The 19,208-nt window shown below is 39.9% G+C and overlaps 1 protein-coding gene and 1 pseudogene across 3 annotated transcripts in view; one reads left to right on the forward strand and one right to left on the reverse strand.

The window, feature by feature from the left end:
• Positions 1 to 19,208, reverse strand: part of LOC140242135 (fucose mutarotase-like) — a 269,459-nt gene that overhangs the window by 232,110 nt on the left and 18,141 nt on the right. The window lies entirely within an intron of this gene.
• Positions 17,803 to 19,162, forward strand: LOC140241888 (uncharacterized; annotated as a pseudogene).

Consider the following 19,208-nt stretch of genomic DNA (forward strand, 5'->3'; position numbering starts at 1 on the left):
TCTAAAACTCCAACTGTCCTAGAGGTATTGCAAATAATTTCATTTTTAGCACTTATTCACATGCTCTGCTATTTTACATTAAACAACTCTTTCATGCCATCTCTGAGGAGTAACATAAGATGTTTGGCTCTTCAAAACTCAGCAAGGCATGCATTCTCATTATCTGCCTTTTCAAATTTACGATGTGCTTTCATTCTGGAATTTACTCTTTAATATAACTAAAAACTGACAACTTCTTTCACTTTGAGAGCATTAACTAAAGGGACGGTGTATGAAATGGTGATTGTGTACGCAGCTTTGTTCTTAGTCTACAGTGTAAAATGTATACAAGCATTCAGTATGAAAAGGACAAGATGACTGTTTTGCAACAAGTAGAATTTGGTGGGGCATAATGCATTTCTCATATACTAGTAGTATAATGAAATCATGTGCTTTAATGACTTATGGTGTGACTGCATGAAATATGCAGACTGTGACAAATGTGCTTTTTACATGGTGAAAGCCACAGATAACAAGTGAATAAGAATGTATATATGTGCATGTATGTATGTGTCAATATACATATCAGGGATGGATCCAGGAATTCTGTAAAAAGGGGGGGGGGGGGCACAACTAATATTCCTGGTGCCAATTCCAGGTTTCATTTCACTTTTTTCTATTTATATCTTTTGTTTTTAACGAAAAATAAAGGGGGGGGGGGTGGTGTAGGCCAGTTGCGCCCCCTGGATCCGCCACTGCATGTATCTATATTTTGTGTGTGTATATATATATATGTGTGTGCGTGTGTGTGTGTTTGTGTGTATATAGATAGCTTATGTTGGATACATTCAAACTTTAAAAGAAAAGTAAACAACCACTGCATAAATACTAGTAAAAAGATTTTCAATGCAGAAGTATAGCAGATATGGACAATTGTCGCAAGGTTAAGAGCTGTGACAAAATTTCACCAGATTTTGTTTGGTGGTGCTAATGAATAGTTTTATTCTCCAAATATATGTTTGTTTTCATTGTTTCCAATTGGATGATTTTGGGGAACAATGCAATGGTGTGCCAGGTTCCTTGAGTGACATGTTTATCCTTCACTGTTTGCAGACTGCGATACGCACACAATGACTGTAAGAAAGCAATTTAGAAATAACTTTCAATAACTGTGAAGAGTAATGGTGATCTGCCAACACTTGACGATAGCTCAAATACATGCAATTAGTGAGCCGTGAGATCTTCTTCCATTTTCTAGGCAAGGAAGGCATGTAAGAACAATGGAAATGCTTACAAATTTTTAGTGACCCGTTCATCTATTACTGTTGTCCCTAGACCAAGGATAATGTTCAGCCTTGTATTAGGTTATTGCAACAAAACCAACATTTCAAGTACACACTGTAATACATATAACTGAAATTGGGCCAAGAAGCAGAAGCATGTTCATTGGTACATACTAGAAGTGGCATGAGCATATGGACCATGGCGGCAATGGCATTACTGTATTTTATTGATATGTGCATTACATAATTAAAATTGTGATTTCATTGAAAATATGATTCTCAAAACAAAAAATTGTAAAATTTGATGGGAAAACAATTGTTTTGTTGTTGTGAGCCGAAATGATTGCATGAATGACAGATGATGGTTATCTGATGCTTGTGATTGTGATAAAGAGCAAGGTAGATAAAAGGGGGAATCTTTGGAAACTGGCAAATTATTCTGATAAATTCCATATTCCATAGATCCACAAGTTAAAAGTGAAAGTAGTAATAAAGTTATAGAAAAAACTGAATTGTATGTATGTGATCGTTTGTGTGTGTGTGTGTGTGTGTGTGTGTGTTTATGTGTGTATGTAAGGTGTGAGTGACTGTGTCCATCAGTGTTTAGCAGCTCAAATTTTCTCTGCCTTTTTCTGCTCCACAAGCTCTCTTCTCTCCTCTCCTCTCCTTTCCGATCTCCCTCTCCCTTTCTTTTTCCTGTTTTTTTTTTTTCTCTCTCTCTGTGGCTAAACTGACCCTCTCCGGTTGTTTCATTTTCTCCTCAAACAATCAGTTTCCAGTTGTGGTTGAAAAGGAAGAATTTAATTGCTCAGCCAACGACCTAAATTAAACAATAACGTAACTGGCATCTATGTTCATCACTATTATGTGGACCAAATACTGTACAGGTACTGTAATGATCAGTGCAAAGTGATACTGAAGAACAGTATACTGAAGAAGCGGTAAAAACAAATGAAAGTAACATGAAACAAATGCCTACACATATAGGATATATAACATAAGAAAAAATAAGAAACAATCACAAAAATCATAATCTGCGAAATCAACGCCATAGGCCTATTCATTAAAAGTCAACAGACTACACTAAAAAGTATCGATTTCATTTTAGCAGACACAAAGTAAAAAAACAAAACACTCTCATTAAAAATGAAATAATGAAATCATAATTCCGTAACTTAGATATTCTTCCCCTACACAAGATATCTCAGCTCATCAAAATTATTTAGACACGTATTTTTCCCCTACACAAGATATCTCAGCTCATTAAAAATATTTAGACACGGATCGACTATAGCAGATTAAAAAACAAAAACATATCCTGAAACAAGGCTAATTTTTCAGGAGCCTGGCGTGGCGTCGTGTACACTTGACTACGTGTAGTCAACCTGACGTTACGTGTGCCTACCCCACGCGTAACGCGTGGTGGACTACGTGTAGCGCCAGGTACAACCACGCGTTACGCCAGGGTACACGTCGCGTAACGTGTACCCACGCGTCGCGTTACGCGTGCTTAAGCACACGTTACGTGACGTGTGGGTACACGTAACGTGACGTGTACCCACGCGTTACGTGTGGTCAGGCACGCGTAGGTGTTTCGAGGTACGTGTAGTTACCTGACGCATTGACCCGAACGGCTTGCCATAGAACACTGGGCGCAAGCTTTATCATTCATACACACTTCCTGTTTCCCAGGAGGGGCAAAAAGCATGAAATATTTAACATTCCTCACACTCCATTTCCATTCAAGAATAAACACACATGAGTGATACATGTGGTTCATCTTTTGCTGTTGTTTTTTTAATGCTAGTTTTCATGTCAATACGATAAATATGATAGATATTTTTGAATGAAGGAGTGACATCTTTTCAATGAATTCTAACAGACATCCATCCAGCAAGACACTGTCATGACTCCACCGCCATTCCTCTTTAACAGCCTACACTGGGTCATCAACCTGCAGATTAGCAGACCGGAGCAAATTAGCAGGTAATCACTTCATGAGAATCTGGCTGGCTGAAGGCTTCATTATAAAGTATCCTGTAGGAGGAATTGATTTCAGTCCATCAAGGAGATCATCAAAGTACAAACTGTTGTTGAGAGAGCTCTACAACATCATTCAGTCTTACAGACAGACACCTAAATTTGAGGATAATGGTTTGATTAAGTGGAGTAAGAAAGCTTCCACGACTGGTGGGCAAAGGATTGCCCTCGAATCAAGCCGGTAACATTGTGATACAACTACCCCTCTACAAAACTTTATAGACCCTGTAATCACAGACAAATCCCAGCTTCAGACCCTCTTGCCTATTCAGGTCCAATTAGGCCTAAAGAGATGAGTAAGTTGCTCTTTCTTTCCTCTCTCTAACAAGTTGATATAGTTGACTAGATGAAGACCAGCAGGGAGACATCCTCTCATGACCACGATCTCAAAAGGCCATTGGGATCGTACACAAACAGGTCAACAGTGAACCTAAAAGAATTAATGAATGGCTCACTTACTTAGGGCTTAATCCGACAGGGGGTACTTTGAACTAATCAAGTTGTGACATGTTTCCAGCTATAGATCTCAAATAATGAATCACTGGGCATTGTATTTTCACATCTCTATTCAACAGAACTGACCAGAAATGTCCAATCGGGGGCTGTTCTCCGAAATCCACTTGCTGCAAGTTTACTTGTATGTTACAAGTTTATCTGATGCTTAGATTTCACTGATTAGGGAGTTTGCTACCTCAGGTCATTCTCCCTAAACTCATTCTCGAACACTTTCCTGTAATGTAGCAATGACAAAGAAGAAGAAAAATTGAACTGATCAAACTAAATTAAAAACAACAAAGTGTAAAGGCACCACATAAAACTGATAATACTCCAAAAGTATGTAAAGAAAGCATGTAATAAAAATATAACATATCTTTTGTACTTTTGAATAAAAAAAAGGAAGATTTATTTGCCACCATTACATCAGAATTTGTAAAAACTGGATAGTACATAATGATGCCAAGCTGCGCTGCTTCCTCCAAAACTACAGGGACCAGGATGAGAAAGTTTCAAATCATAATGCTAAGATTTTTATGATAGACCAAGGTGATTACAAAATCTATCACAATCAAGATGTTATGTCATTGAAGACGAGTCCCGAGTATACTCCGGCAGGTGTCTATGGGAAATGCGTGTTGTAGCAAAATCCGCCCATTCTCAACAGGTCAACACATTGAGGACAGACTGATTTTGCTACAACACATTTTTCTCAGAGACACTTGTCCGAGTATACTCGGTACTTGTCCTCAGCGGGTTGATATAATTAACCTGAAGTACATGAATAGCTTATTCAGCCAATGATCGCTGTAAAACTGTAATTGTGCATTAAGTTGTTTTGGGTTTTAAATTTGAAATTGTTTTGGGTATATAAAGTTAAAGAGAGATAAATTGATATAGAGTGTATCTATATGTACCAGTTGCGCTACAGACAATGTGATGTAAGATGCTGTGAAACAACTGAACAGCTCGTAAGAGCGCTATACAAATGTGATTACTGTATTGTAAAACAGTCAATGTGTAAACTTGTTTTGATAAGAAGTGAAACCACAATGAATTAACCCATTGAAGGCTAGTTCTCGAGTACATGTATACTCAGGCAGGTGTCTCATAGAAATGTGTGCTACAGCAAAATTGGCTCTTCCTCAATGGGTTAATTGTTAATCATCCATAAAAAATACTCGTCAGATCACAGAGCGGTTTGTTCACTCTGAAAAGGAGGCAGTCTTACGGAAGGAGTGCTTTGTAATTTTCACGAAATGTCACCTCTCATTGCCACTGCAAAAACAAATAGCACGTGTCAGCCATCAAGCGACTCTCTCTCTCTCTCTCTCTCTTTCTCGACCTTGGCCATGACTCCAAGATACCCCTCACACACGTCAACAAAAAGCAGTCATTAAAGTCCAGCATCACGAGGTGCTACGTGACATTCGGCCCATCTTCTGTCCTCACCCACCGGTGCCTACAATTCCTGTCACAACAAGACGTCACAAAATCACCTCAAAATCCTTTTCATTTTTTGTTTTGTTCTCCTTCTTCATCTTCTTCTTCATCTTCATCTTCGATGCGGTCGATATTCCATAAATACCATGGACACCATATCTGGTGGCCGGTGATGTGGGAAGAAAGACGAGGACGGTGGCGGTCCAGAGGAAGCCGAGTTGGGTGGGTGGACAGGGAGGGGAGGGGGATGGGAGAGGAGGAAGACCACCGCGTAATAAATCTCTGGTGCTGAAGGGTGCAATCATTGTCGCCAGGTTGTCACCAATCGATAGGGTCCTTGAGTGTCTCTTACCAAGATGAAATGAGATGCATGGGTGATTGGGACCCATTTCTTAATACATCCAACTATAGATTCCACAACCACCACCGTTCCCCCCCCCCCCCACCCACTCATTGTTTATGATGTTTTACATCCTCCACTAGTGTAGACCCCAGTCGGAAGTGGAGAATAGAGATTTGTATAATTTGCCGGATGGAGCCTGTACGGCCGACCTTATTGGCACTCTTCTTACAATGCATGACCAACTGTGAATGCACTGCGATCATTACGTTAAACAACTATTCAATCTACTCACTGTTGGTCTTGCATACTCTATCTGGGTCCCTGTTCCATGAAACACTTGGGAGTAGAGATTTTGGCCACTTTCACAATGCATTCAATTTTAACACCTATTTCCATGACAAGGGCTATTCATGAAGCATCCCGCAAGCCAGAGGTTCGCCTGACCTAGCGATAACCGCTGTATGCAAAGCACATTCCACCGTGATTCACACAAGAACCCTTTAGTCTCATGTAACAGGTGAGAAAATTGAAGTGTGCATATTACAAATTTGACTACATTACAGGTAACATGCTGCAGGTTGCAATGATAACAGCACCAGATTTGTTAATTCCATGCTACATGTGTGGCTGTTATTTCTGTGTACACATAGAAACTACACAGATACTGTATGTACAACAAAACATGACCTTAGTCAAAGAACAGTTCAAGATGGAATTGTAGGTAGAAACACAATCGAGGAAAAGAATATTGATAGAGATTCAAAAGTGTTAAGGGTCATCCAATATCACTGAAATAAAAAAAAAAAAACATATTTGAGTCACAGCTTATCATAAATACCATGTGATGACATGTATAAAAAAGAGTTCAGCATTGGAAATTGTATGTGTGACAATGTGAATGGGGGATTCCCCCTTTTTGGCAGCTACAGGAAAGTAACAAGTTATACATCTTTAATTAAAGAATATCATTTCAATGAAACTAATGGCAAAACTTTTATAATTCCAAGAATTCAACTTTGATATAATTCTATCAGTATTTCTTCATATCAGCATCCTTTCAGCAGTAACAGCGAGCAAAATTATTCTTCAAAGAAATGGCCCATGACTGCACACCACTTTTACTGCAATAGCACCAGCATAACTGAGGATGGGTAAAGGATGCTCTTCACACTCTTAAAGGACAAGTCCACCTTCGTATACACGTGGATTGAGTGAATTCAGCAATATTTGTAGAACACATCAGTGAAAATTTGGGGAAAATCGGACAATCCATTTAAAAGTTATGAATTTTTAAAGTATCTACATAGTCACTGCTGGATGAGAAGACTACTAGAGTGTATGATGTCACATGCGTACGATACAAGGAAAATAGAAAGAGAATTTCACAAAATTTAACTTTTTGAAAAAGGTGCACATTTCTCCGACTTGTCACTGACGGATGTTAAAGGTAATATTATTCCCCCTTGCCTTCAGAAGGAGTGAAGTCAAGTGTTCTTTTAGTATGCGAAAAAAGTGAAAATATCTTTAATTTTCCTACTTTCTTTATATTGTTGTACTCATGTGACATCACAAGCTGTAGTACCGTAGTCTTTGCATCCAGCAGTGACTAAGCAGAAACTTCAAAAATTCATGACTTTTAAACGGATTGTCTGATTTTCCTCAAACTCTTGCTGATGTGTTTTATTAACCCGTTGAGGACGGTTTGATTTTGCTACAACACGCATTTCCCATAGACACCTGCCCGAGTATACTCGGGACTCGTCCTCAACGGGTTAATATTGCTGCATTCACTCAATCCACATGTCTATGAAGGTAAACTTGTCCTTTAAGCTTCTGGATTTCTTTCACTTGGACTTTATTAGTTTGATAATGACTTTACTATTAAATCATGATGATGAGCTTCATCCTGACATCAACACACACACACGTGCATCCACACAAGCATACACATGCTTACTGGCAAATACCTAACATTCTTCTGTTGTTGTTGTTCCGAGTGCACTCCAGTAATTCATTCCCTTTTCCAAACTCAATTGAAAGATCATCAGATATAAATAGATTATTCCTACTGCCTGTGATGCATACAACTCCCAAGAGATCAACAAAAATACACCAAACTCAGTACTGAGCTGGCATGTGCTTCATTCACAGGAATACAACATAATGATAAACAACAATGAATGGAGACAACAGCAACAAAAGGGGCAAGTAGTTCTGGCTCAGTGCCAATGTTTACACTCAACTCAGTCACAGGGAACTGATATGCAAATGTGCCCGTCATCCAGGCAGCTGATTGGCCAATTGAAGTGGGCTTGGCTCAGACTAGTCTATTTACTCAGACCTGCCAGATCAAATGGTGGATGACGTCAGTGAGCACATTGCGTCAGAGAAATAGTGATTAGGTTTGATTGCAAATGTCAGGAAGATGACTTTCTACTTTATTGATCATTCACTCCCACGCCCCGCCCTAATATCTTCTGACTGTTTTGATTACTCTCTCTCTTTTTTTTTCCCCCTGGCTAAACTCTATAAACATTTTGACATGGAGTTATATCACAAGCCAATAACTGGCAGGAAAGATCTCTACAGAAAGATAGAGGGAGATAGCAAAAAAAAACCCCCCAAAAACCAAAAACCAAAAAACTCCAGAAGTCAAGAACACCCTTACAATCTTTGGGGGGGGGGGGGGGAGGGGAGGGGTAGCCTGACATGTGAGCTGCACATGTTCTTCGAACACCACTGTCATTAAACATATCACAAATGATCTAGCGCCAAGCATCCTAAACCATCCATTCCTACAAAATTTCACTTCAGATGTAATCGTGTAATATCTCTCTCATTGGCACCTATTGGCAGCCAAAATTTAGCACACATTGCAAAGAAAGCTACAAGGCCCATTCTCTCATTCAGTTAGATACTAGTCTACTATCATCCTGATACGAGTACACCGATTTAGCAGTTGAACTGTGTGAGAAAATTAAATCTTCCATTTCCTGTCCATGCAAACAATGCCATCCACATCTCATGGACATGATCTACAATATGGATTGCTCCTCTCTTGCCAAAAAGACCCAAACATTCAGTTTGCTTTGTCCTTTTGGTTTCTCCTGACATGTCAAGAAGAGCCTTTCTCAAGTAAGCATTCACGCAACAATATCTCCTGCTTTATGAGTTTGACTTGGTTGATTAGTTAGTGTTATTTGTTTGGTGTAAAGAGATTAACATTATACAAATGATACACAGGATAGAGTGTGTTAGTGAAGGTGCGGCGCGCTCGAGAGTATTGACAATGGTGCGACATGCACGAGGCGCAGCCGAGTGCATGTTTGCAACCGTTGTCAATACTCGAGAGTGCGCCGCACCTTCACTAATGCCACGAAATAATCCTGTGCATCATTTGTTTTATAAAATGGGTTGAAAACTAACAGCATTATTCACGTACCTTTGTGGGTCAATACCAGTCAGCTACATGTAGCACTCGTTCAAAAGTCAAGATGTCCGAAGATGTTCGTCCCAAACATTTACGCACGTCGCACTCGGAAATCCCGCACATAGTAAGTACTGTACATACGTATAAGAGTATACGTACGCCACGTGTTATGCACAAGAAAGGCCGCCGGCTGTTGTGGCAGCCCGCGGCCTGAACTAGAAGTTGTTTACAGGATTGACAGCGCGTATAGTAGCGCGTGACGCACTTGTAACAACTGATTGAGTGCGCACTGCTAGTGTAAACATTGTGACGTACGTCAGGCCAGGGAGGTGAAAGAGAGACTCTTCTTAGTGCATTTACTAAGAAATTAATGCACGCACACGTGACTCATTTCAGCGCTTCCAATTGGCTACATTCTTGAACCCATTTTATAACATCCAATCATGTATATGCAGGGTATATCAATTGGGACATTTGTTGCCATGGTAACCCATTATCTTTCCACATTTCAGGTGAGAGATGGAGCTGTTTCTCACTCACTATGCAATTGCACCACTTGCTGAAAGGTGTAGAGGAGACAGATCTCTCCCACGCCCCCACCCCCACCATTCATTCAATGACACTAGTGATTCAGATTGGTCCTAATGCCCCAGTCACATAGACATCCCGGATCATCCCGGACCACCCGGACCACCCCGGATCTGATCCGGGGAGAGATCCGTGTTGACGCGCCGGGAGGCCAACACGGCAACTTTTGGAGGTCAAAAACATCCGGCGTCATCCGGGGATTGCCGTGTTGGCAGAGCAATCCGGGGTGGTCCGTGTGGCTGCCGTGTAGCTGCCGTGTTAATCCGTGTAGATGCCGTGTTTGTCCGTGTAGACGCCGCGCTCTTCCGGCCTTATCCGTGTAGCTGCCGTGTTGATTCCGTGTGTACAGTCATACCAAAATCCCGGATCTCCCCGGACGTCCCAGGATCTCCCCGGATCACTGTGTAAATCCTTGAGCATCCGTGTTTATATGTGACTGGGGCATAACTTTTGGTGGCATAGCTTGCTCTTCTCACAGGGTTCTACTACCACTGTGAAGTATATGAATATGGATTTTCTGTGTCCAACAATGGCAGTAACATGCTATGCTATTCCTGCAAGCATTTAGGAAATCCTGGCATTCACTCTCATGAAAATAAGGGAGATTTATATCTTAAATCCTCATGTTGCTATTATTATCTTGATATTTCTCTGTCTATAGATACAATGATCTTGCTATGAACAATAGTGATGCAAATGGTGATCCAAATCACGAGGTGCAGGGCTGCCAACCTTGAGTGAGAGTTTGGCGTGAGACACTGCACGAGGGAGCGGAGCGACCTCCTGGCTAGCGCATGGCGGCCTGCTGTGCGGCCGTACGAACGTACGTACTACTAGTATGTACCACAGAACTCAAGAGTTCTGTGGTATGTACACAGTACGTCAAGCGATGTAAAGCACACGTCATTGCTATACATACTGTAATTTGCCATAAGTACAAGCTACGCTCACGCGGTATGGTAGAAACCAATCGTAATCCAATAACTCGTCTTTGCGCGCGAACCGAAAACGATTATTATTGGTTAAGCTTTACACCCGCGGGGGAAAATCTCGAAACTTTGGGCTTGGGCATATCGATATTCGGAATATCAGAGAATTTAGAGATATATTTATTTTTTTTACATTAAATTTTGGGGGTTTAGCGTGAGATTTCGTTTATCAGAGTGAGACAGTCAAAATTGGTTAAATTGCGTGAGTCTCACGCTGATTGCGTGAGAGTTGGCAGCCCTGCGAGGTGTCTTGCACTTTTAGAAAATCTTACCTTTACCAGTTACCTGTACTACAGCTTGTGTAAGAACTACGGCAAAAAACAACAAACAAACAGAAACAAGAAAACAAACAACCAAACAAAATACCATAAAAATATTTCTACCCATTATTCACAGTGCATATTACACTGAGAGTATTACTCATTCCATGTAGACCTCCATCATATTTTGAGCATTGCGTAATTTGAGTAATATCAGTGTCACACTTCCACAAGCCAGCATTTTTTTTTTTTTCATGCAAATTTTCGGGCAGAAAAAACAAAACAAAACCAACCAACAACTTTGAGATCAGAATCACCATTGACGCCCCAATTTTTTTTCTTGTCCGTTTTTATTTGTTTTTGATGAGGGAGAATGAGACAAACTATCCCAGAATAGTTACAATCTCCCACAATAACCTCTTAGAGATAATATAGGAGCCTTAATCCTTTGGCAATTGCACAAGGGAATAAATGTCCAGGGTATCTCAAAATCCCTCTGAGGTTGCTGTCCTGTGGTCCCGCCGGTTAATTGTCTGGGCTCTATGGGAGTGATCTCAAGTTTTGGTGCAAGCACCACTGCTGGTGTTCCTTCCAAAACATGTGCACTATATACCAAGGTATTGTAGCAACAACAATTATGCCAGTCAGAGTAATGCCCAAGCGATAACAGGGGGCAGGCATTTCATGAAGGAACTTGTCGGATAAAATATCTGACAAGTCAATTATATCCGACAAGTTTTGAGAAATTCTTTAGTCTGATTGGCTGATTTCTCTGAACTTGTTGGATATAATTGACTTGTCAGATATTTCATCCGACAAGCTCCTTCATGAAATGCCCCCCAGATCATCATTATCAAAGGAAAACTAATTACCAACATAAAATTTTAAATGTTGATTGATGATCTGAATGGCATAGTTGCTAGCAAATGAATGATAATAAATATCATTTATAAGGCGCTCATTACTCAAGTTTCTAAGCACAATGATGCCATTCCCAACCCGAATAGCTGAACTTGGTTCGGCAAACTACTTTCAACTTTACTGGGTCTAACACTAGCTAATGAAGCTACTGTCACAATGTCATGGTTGACTTGCAAACGTTGACCTGATTTCAAGTTTGTAACTATGGCTGGTGCTGGTGTTGAGATGTTGGCAGCGACATTTATAGCTCCTAGCTTGAAATCGCCCAGTGCAGTCAACATTTTATGGCCTGTATTTTCTCATTTATCTCAAAAAAAAAAGAAGAAAAAAAGGAGACACTAAACATTCTTGGCAAACATTAACAAAGAATACCTAGGACGGGATAGTTAGGGAGTCATGTGATGTCTACTCCAGATGGGGTATTGCAATCTAGTGCTTCGCCCGCCCTGCCATGCTGTATTTACAGTTGTACTGATAATATGACATGAAGAAAATAAGCAGAAGTCTATATTTAGCTCTCCCAATGTCATTCTAATCAGTCCGTAGAGGATAAACATCTCAACAGAGGATGAGACAACACATGATCTTTATAGTACACCAGGTCATTTTTGCAAATGCCACCAACCCCCCCCCCCCCCAAAAAAAAAAAAAAAAAAAAAAAAATGTGAATTCAATTCCTCTGACCTACATATTGATCTTCGATGAGCCATAGACCTGCATTTGCTTCCAATAAATGCACAGATTCCATACAGATCTATATGTCCTGCCAGTAGACCAATATCCACTACAAGAGGGTCTGAATGTCAAGACTATGATTGGATATTAGATTTTTTTAATCCACAGTGTCCTTGCTGACTGAACACTTGGCATGGATCCAACACCTATCATTACCATCCATGATGAGATTTATGAATGACTTGGCAGGCAGGAAAAAAAAGAAAGAAAAAATCCTGCTTGACAGAGACCCCATTAGTTAAAGTTTGCAAGATATGTCATATTTACTTGCAAGGATGGCTTAAAGGTCAAACGTCCCTTTTTCAAATGTCACAAAATTTTGCATGGTTGAACAAAAGCAAAAACAATATACATATTATAATTATACAAAACAGTACGGCAAATGGCACAGTACTTCTCCACTCACACACAATCATGATACATCCCAGGTACTAGTACACTTATGTAACTTGCACAATGCATGTGTAGATTGATTACAATAAAGATAAACATCATCACATGCCATGCTGAGGTAATTATACTGTATTTACCAACAACAACAACAACAACAACAAGTGTACCGCACAACCACCGCAAAGAAAACATTCTAGTGGAGAAGCAATTCTGATACTTCAGTACCACTCAAATTTTCCTTTGGCATGTGGGAAGTTTCCTTATTGCTTGCTTCCAAGCCATCTCATTGAGGGCTTGTCATTTAGCCGTGAGGGCAGGGTAGACACAACCGAAACAGCAAATAATGTGGATACAAAACTGGATAATCAGCAAGATGATCACAGTCCCTTTAATATCACAAATATATGTTAGAGGAGAATCAATCAGCGTATACATAATCACACCAACTTTAAGGTATCTACAAACTTGCTGATCCAGGAAAATAGCACAGATCTGTCCAGCTCTTAATACTTCTAAAATAAAAAATAGGGCCTATTTATAAAGAGAGATACAATGCACAAATTTGCATTTCTTGCAAAGAGAAAAAATAATAATGATATGAGAAAATACTATTGTACCTCTTCTGCAAAGTAACAGACTCTTTGCTTTCTACAGGCTCATCCTGTTTATAACTGACACAGAAATGAAAAACATGTTAATTATAAAAAAAAAAAGAAAAAAAAAGAGGCGTACACTATTACACCGCAGAGGAAATTGTCACGCACAAATGTTTACAAGGAAACTGCACAGCTAAAACTAATTTTGGAACTGCAAACATTTGGATCAGGGAATGAGAAATAGTGGACTACACCTGATATTTATATCGACAAATCTTGTCTCTGGGCAAACACTAACATTGTACCCCATTGCTCAACGGTACACATAACACCTACAAATTGAAATATTCTTTCCCTTTGAACGGAAACCACATTCCTCAGTCTATCTTGAGTAAATAGCGCAAGAATGCATGCAGGTGTCACAGGGGCTCAAGTGTTTGACGAATTCCCCGCCAAATGTTTACATTTCCATGGCAACAGTTGAAACAAAGGTGACTGCCCCCACACCACAACAAACTATTTTGGCAACCTCCGTTAGCATGGGACCAAATGTTACGAAATGCGCAGGACGCACACTGCCTCTGTGGTCATCTAGCCTTTGTCACAGGCTTTCCCTCTGTAGGAATTGCGTGAGAAGTGAGTAAATGGTGTTGTACCAGACAGAACCATGCAACCAGCATGAGGCAACCCCTTCAGAGGTCAATCCAAAATTTCTCAAATTGCTCCTTGAATTCAGGATACTGCCTACAGTGCTCATACGGGTAAATAATTCCCCATACAGATGTGTGTTAAAATTCAAAATTCAAACAATTCTGTAAAGTAGCTGGGAGAAATGGATGTGTGTCATCTTCAGTAACCTGAAAAAGTGAGGTAACGGTATACCCTTTCATCCATCAAATTTCCAAGGGGGGTTCTTCAGCTCAAACTCTGTCCAAGGGTTTGCAAAGCCAGACTACGAGTTCTTTTTACTTTAAAAAATCATATATTGTCTGTACATGCACCCAGTGAAATATAGTCCCCTCAAAGTCCATGAGAAAAGCTTCTATCTTCCAACCAAAATGCAGTTTGTAGAGGAATTCATTCTCAATATCTGCAGCTATTCAGTTTCTGCCAAACTGCCTTTTCTGATTTTTAATTTTTTTCTTCATTTATTTTAGTATCTTTGGGATGATTCTGTGATGCGGTCAGGGATATTCCATTATATTTACAGGTGTGAGCCCTGTATGCAAATGCCTCCATGCCAACCCTGTTTCAGATGCATTGTGGGATACAATTGCAGCTTGGTAGCAAAATTAGAATCCGTCTTGGCTGCATCTCGCTTACCATCAGACCAGCGCGCAAACAACATTGCACTGTATGCAGAAAAAGACGAGCTACATGTAGACAACTGAAAGCAACAATGATACCGAGCAATCCCATGGTGCATCTGTGAAAGCGTGCTACCCCAAATTACTGAATTTTTCTACCAGCATCTGGTAGCAAAACTTGCACCCAATCAGTAATCAGTATAACTCTGGTCCACGAGGCTCATGCATGCATTTCACACCAACAGCCTACATAAGGCCGATGATACAAATCTTAGCCATTTCGTTTGGTCACAGAGACTCGCTCAATCATTTAGAATAAAAGAATTTGGCACCTGTTTAACTTTCTCATAGCTTATATGAAAAATCATCACATTTACTGGTCTCCACAAGCCCTCATGCTGAAGTTTGCATTCGGTTCACTTCGCCTGCGATTGTCAGCGCTTAACAACACTTCTGCAAAATAGTATTCTATTGAGTTGGTAAATAATAAGAGACAAAGGGATAGAAAGTGGAACAAAGGATCATAACAAGAAGAATACAAGTTCCTCAAAGAAAATTATTTGGTCTTACAGTTTACAAGATTCAAATATTTTGACTACAGTACCTTAGTAAAGAGACAGACAAAAAAAAATATACAAAACATGTTAGAATGAATAGTACAGTTGTACTTGTGAATGTTCAGTACTCTGTGTAACAACATCACCAGTATTCCTTTTCTTTTTAAGTATTCCTGGGTTGATTAGTTGTTGAAATTATGCAATAATCTGTTAGAATCATTTACTTTGGGGAAAACTCTTATGAGTCCTGCTTAAAGGGATCGTATAGTTTTGGTTGAGACGTACAATTGTAATTTTAGGTTTCTAACATTTTTTGGTGAGATAATGAGAAACCTCTTATAATATATGAAAGAGCATGTAATTCCATGAGGAATTCAACATTTACAATGTATTTGGTGAAAATTGGTTTTGAAATGGCTAAGATATCCAAAATGAGCGATTCTAATAAAGTGTAGGACCCACACTTTATTACGATCGCTTTGTTTTACTTTGTTTTTGGATGTTTCAGTCATTCCGAACCCGATTTTCATCAAATAAACTTTGAATTCCTCTTAAAATGGTACGCTCTGTACTATTTCATAAGTGGTTTCTTGGTATCTCTCAAAAAGTTAAAAGCCCAATTCTCATCCCCACCAGTACTGTACCATCCCTTTAAAGGTACTGTTTACTACTGAGAGCAGTGATTTCACAAATGTTCCACTTATCATATTTCATGCATATGTGTAGGTCAGTTGTATAACAAAACATCCTTCCATTCAAGAATTTCACAACAAAGCCTCAAATATATTAGGAGATATCACTATTTTTCTCAATGAACCATAACTGTAGAGAATTTATTCTAGAAACCATTTTATCATCATTGCTGTTCACATTTTGTACATTTAACAATACTAAGCATCAATTATACTGATTAAAATTTTTGCATCGGTTGTTTCTATACCTAACTCACATTTTAGAACTAGTTTGAAGCACTAAAGAGCTCTGAGTTTTTGCTTCATCTGCAAATGGCAAATAATGCCTTTACAGTCCTGCCATTCTTACAAATGGATCAATTGTTCATCATCTCACGAGACACAAAAAGAAGATAAAAAAAGACAAGAATAGAAAGGCAATAATCTCCTTCGCCTCTTGTCCACCAGGATCACAAGTCAAGACAACTTGCACTCGTGTTCAAAGGGGTCATTGTAACAGGTATGAAAGCAGGGCTCCATCAAACTGTGTTACTTGTTACCAGAGCAACAATGCAACAGGAGAATACACCTTTCAGTATGGACACTCCCACAATCGTGGGATATTGTTAAGCAAATACAGCACAAACAAGCTATGAGAATACACACACATCTAATCAATTTGTATCATTTAAAGACACTAACTTAAGGAAACAAGTGACTTTCTCACAATTTACGTTTTGAGGCAAACCTGACAAAGTAGATGAAATTCTGATCACCTCCTTTTGATATTAGGAGGTTGAGGGGGTGGGTGAGGTTGTCAAATTGCAACACCACTGCTAAATTACAGTTTGGGTCTTAAAGAAGAGCCTAGCCAGTGGCTCCCACTCCATGGCAAAGTGCATCTCTCAAGGTCATCTTCACTACAGTAGTCTTATCTTTGCAGACATGTGGACAACTGCCATCCCACTGCTACACGTATCCTTATTGGCCAGCCAGTGACTGTACACAGTGTTGACAATCAGGCTCTGAGAGGTGATCAATGGAGAATATAATACTGCTAGCCTCTTTATTTGTACAGCAAATATAACTAGTCAATATAGGATGAATGTTGCAATTGACCTTGGTTCTCATTTCAAAGCCATTTTGTGTCTGTGATAATGTGACTGACATGTGATTACCCTGTCATAGAAGCAAAGTGGTTCTTCCATCAAATATTTTTTCGCCCTGTTATCATCATGTAATTCATTACACAAAATGACATTGTATCAAGTTAATAGTTATAAATCTTCAATCTGCAAATGACACTTTTGCAGCCTTTGGCAGTGGTGATATTGAAAATACTACTCAGGTGTTTGGAAGAAAATTATAGCCACTTAATTTCTTTCATTTATGCTACGTTTCATTTTCTGGGAGAACACAGTTTATATATACAGTACATGCATATGATACAACTTATTTCCTTCTTTTATAAACATACAAATTACAAGGAGTTGAATCATCATATATATATATATATAATATAAAATAGCATACATACTTATGATACAGGCCGGCAGTGCATGACAAAAGTTATAGTGCACGTAAAATATAACGATTGCCAACGATAACCCACTATCGATTTGATATCGGTTTTTGCTCCCTCATTTCAATCATCAAGTACTGAATCCCGCACCTTATCGACGCGATTGCGCCACAATCACGATACCTTTTTTCGATACTATCGTTATTATCAAAGTTTGATCCATCGCCGCCAGCAACTATGTAGTACTGTAATGGGGGACTCGACTAGTTCGGAGGTAGATTTAAACATGGAAGCTGAAAACAACAGGTTTGCTACTCTAACAGAGACTGATCTAAGCGACATCTTGGACAATAAGGACGCAAAGAAAACTAAAGATGTCATAAAATACGCGCTTCGAATTTTGGAATCGTACTGCTCGGAAAAAGGAATCGGCCTGACGGATGTTGAAAGCAAGTCAGCCCAAGACTTGTGCCGCTTTCTGCATACATTTTACGCGGAGGTGCGTAGGGGAAATGGGGAACTATACGCTAAGCGCTCTCTCACTTTGTTATGGTCTTCAGCGACACTTTCAACAAACGCTTGACGTAAACATTTGTAGCGATGGTGACTTCAAAGGTGCAAATGATATGTTTAAAGCTGTGCTACACAAAGTGAAAGAGGCTGGGAAAGGATCCGTACGGCATAAGGACCCTATCACCGACGAAGATATGTCAAAAATCAAATCTTCACCTGCCGTCTCACCTACGACACCAAGGGGTCTCCAGAATAAGGTTTTCTTAGATCTAATGTTGCATTTCTGCAACAGGGGAAGAGAAAATCTCCGCAACATGAACAAGGGAGATTTTGCTGTCACAATTGACTCTTCGAATCATAGGTATGTGTATCTGGCTAGAGACATGAAAACCAAGAATCACCGTGGGGAAGGGCTTGATGACGAACAAAGTCAACAAGGTCGTATGTATGAGACCCATAAGGATGACTGCCCCGTTGAATCTTTCGTGAAATATGTCTCACACCTACATCCACACTGTGATGCATTGTGGCAACGACCAAAAGCAACCACAAGGCCTGGCCATCCATGGTACGACAATTCTCCCGTAGGTGTGAATACTCTTGCGAACAAAATGTCGTCGATTACTGCTGAAGCGCATTGTTCTAAAGTGTATACCAACCACTGCCTTCGGGCAACTTCAATTCACAAACTCGATAATGCTGGATTCGAAGCATGCCATATTATGGCAATCTCCGGGCAAAAATCTGAGACAAGCATAAAGCATTATTCTCGAGTTGAGGAAGAGCAAAAGCGACGAATGAGTTTGACCATTTCTCGGGTCCAGTCGACGCCTACAATGCCTGCCACAAGCACGTGCTTGAATCCGGTTGCGCCTAGACCTGGTCCCACTCCTACTACTACTAACGTTAGCTCTGTCGGTCGCAGATCTAGGCCTACATCTAGTCCTAACGTTACGGCTGGACTCGCGTCACCCCACACTTCTCCTATCAACATCAGTTCCAACATAAGTAGATCTACTCACCAGCAACTTCATTTTCATGGATGCAAAGTCAAATTTATTATCAGAAGTAAACGAACAAACTCAATGACGATGTGATGGGCATGGTCTCAGGCCTAGAACTATGCCATTATGGAATTTCACG

The sequence above is a fragment of the Diadema setosum genome, chromosome 18, assembly GCF_964275005.1.
Source record: "Diadema setosum chromosome 18, eeDiaSeto1, whole genome shotgun sequence".
Taxonomy (NCBI): domain Eukaryota; kingdom Metazoa; phylum Echinodermata; class Echinoidea; order Diadematoida; family Diadematidae; genus Diadema; species Diadema setosum.